Source organism: Arachis hypogaea, chromosome 4 (genome assembly GCF_003086295.3).
Source record: "Arachis hypogaea cultivar Tifrunner chromosome 4, arahy.Tifrunner.gnm2.J5K5, whole genome shotgun sequence".
Classification (NCBI taxonomy): Eukaryota; Viridiplantae; Streptophyta; class Magnoliopsida; order Fabales; family Fabaceae; genus Arachis; species Arachis hypogaea.
This window is the reverse complement of record NC_092039.1, coordinates 107,326,441-107,328,915: the sequence shown is the minus strand read 5'-3', so window position 1 is coordinate 107,328,915 and position 2,475 is coordinate 107,326,441. Positions and strand designations below refer to the sequence as shown.

Here is a 2,475-nt window from a genome sequence, read left to right as displayed (position 1 = left end):
ATCTAGTCACATATAGTTTTCCATGAATTAAATCTTGCATAATTAAAATAGTTAGTAAAAAAAATCAATCCGGAAAATAGATAACTCTGAAGCCTTAACTGTTTCTCCATATATTATTCCCAACTTATTTATCTGACTTTCTTTAATATTTTTTATATTGTTTAATGTCATTTGAACTCTCAAACATACTATTCTGTTTATCTAACTAAGTAATTTAATCAACCATTGTTACTTAATCCATCAATCCTCGTGGGATCGACCCTCACTCACTTGAGGTATTACTTGATACGACCCGGTGCACTTGCCGGTTAGTTTGTGGGTTATAAATACCGCACCAAATTTTTGGCGACGTTGTGGGGATTGATTGTGATTGACAGCCACTGGTTGTTTGATTTCTTAGATTAGGCATTTTTTATTTCTTTAAATTTTCAAAAAAATATTTTGATTTATTTTATTTAATTTTTTTCTCTTAGTTTCTGAAATTAAGTTTGGTGTTTCTTGGTTAGTAGTATTTGTTTTATTCAATATTTTATCTCTTTACTCAGGTCACCTTACTAGGAATTCTCTATACTCTGACGTAGAAAGTTCCATCTTTTCTGGTCTTCTGTTTATTTATGCGCAGGAACAGAGACAAAGAACATCTGTTAGACTTTGATCCTGAACCTGAAAGGACTTTAAAGCGACGTTTGCAACAAACAAGACTTTGCAAGGACGCGGAATCCACTATGGATCCCAATAATGCTGATAATACCAACATGGCAAATCCGAATGGGAATGAGCAACAAAGGAGAGTGCTTGGCTCTTACACTGCTCCTACTGCAGACCTTTATGGAAAGAGCATTGAGGTCATTCTGGTGCAACAAAACTACCAGTATCATGGTCTTCCTCAAGAAGATCCAAATCAATTCATCTCTAATTTTCTGCAGATTTGTGATACTGTGAAGACAAATGGAGTGAACCCAGAGGTATACAAACTCATACTCTTTCTGTTTGCTCTGAGGGATAGAGCAAAGCTTTGGCTAGATTTTCAACCCAAGGAGAGTTTGGATACTTGGGAAAAGGTTGTTATTGGGTTTCTTACTAAATTCTTCCCACCAAAGAAGCTTACTAAGCTTAGGATGGAGGTTCAGACCTTCAAGCAGAAGGATGGTAAGACCCTCTATGAAGCTTGGGAGAGGTACAAGTTGCTGACTAGGCAATGCCCTCCGGACATGTTCTCCAAATGGACCCAACTAGATATCTTTTATGAAGGATTGGGTGAGATGTCCAAAATATGCTTAGATAATTCTGCAGGTGGTTCATTGCACATGAAGAAGACACTTGAGGAGACTATTGAGCTTATTGAATTGGTTGCTAGCAATCAATATTTGTATTCATCTAACAGAAATTCTGTGAACTCTGAGACTTCTCAGAAGAAAGGTGTGTTGGAAATGGACGCTCTTAATGCTATTCTTGCTCAGAATAAGCTTATGTCTCAGCAAATAAGCCTACTTACTCAACAGATGGGTGGCATGCAAGTCTCAGCTATCAACACCCAAAATCCACCTCAAGAGGTCCCCTATGACATGACAGGTAATTTTATGCAAAATGATAATTATAATTATGCTCAATCCTCTTCTGAACAGGTCAATTACATGGGGAGTGGTCCTAGAAATCCCAATAATGATCCGTACTCTCAGACATACAATCAGGGATGGAGAAATCACCCAAAATTTGGGTGGAGAGACCAACCTCAGAGACATCAAAATTTCAACAATAATTCTCAGGGCGACTTCCAACAGAGCAATCACAATAACCGCCAATTTCAGACTCATCAACAGCAACCACCTCAGCAGGCAAACTCTAAATCCCAAGAAGATTCTAACTGGAAGATGATGAAGAGTTTTATGCAGAAAACCAGAGCTTCTATTAGGAATCTGGAGGTGTAAATGGGTCAACTGAGCAAGCAAATACCTGAGAAGTCTACAGGTACCTTTCCAGGTGATACAGTGGTAAACCCAAGAGAAGATTGCAAGGTCCTTGAATTGAGAAGTGGTAAAGTGGCTGGATCTGAGACCAAAGTCAATGAGAAGTCAATTGAAAAAGAAGCTCCAAAGGAGAAGGAGGAAGAAGTAGACCACGCCCTTCCTAAGCGTGCAGACAACCCATTCTCTGATTCTCTTGACACTTATCCTACCTTGCCAAAAGTTCCAGAATACAAGCCAAAAATGTCATATCTTCAGAGACTTCAGAAGGCTTCCAAAGAAAAGCAGTTTTCTAAATTTTTGGATGTCTTCAAGAAGTTACAGATCAACATCCCTTTTGTAGAGGCTCTTGAGAAAATGCCTCTCTATGCAAAATTTATGAAAGAATTGTTGACCCACAAGAGGAATTGGAAGGAACAAGAAACAGTGGTGTTAACCAAGGAATGCAGTGCCATTATTCAACATAAAATTCCTGAGAAGATGCCAAATCCAGGGAGCTTTGTGATTCCTT

General features: G+C 38.4%; 1 non-coding gene across 1 annotated transcript; it reads right to left on the bottom strand.

Moving 5' to 3' along the window:
• Positions 1-1,109: 1,109 nt before the first annotated feature.
• Positions 1,110-1,216, bottom strand: LOC112798696 (small nucleolar RNA R71). The gene has a single exon (XR_003200295.1). It is a non-coding gene; the product is annotated as a small nucleolar RNA R71 (small nucleolar RNA).
• Between the last annotated feature and the right edge of the window lie 1,259 nt (positions 1,217-2,475).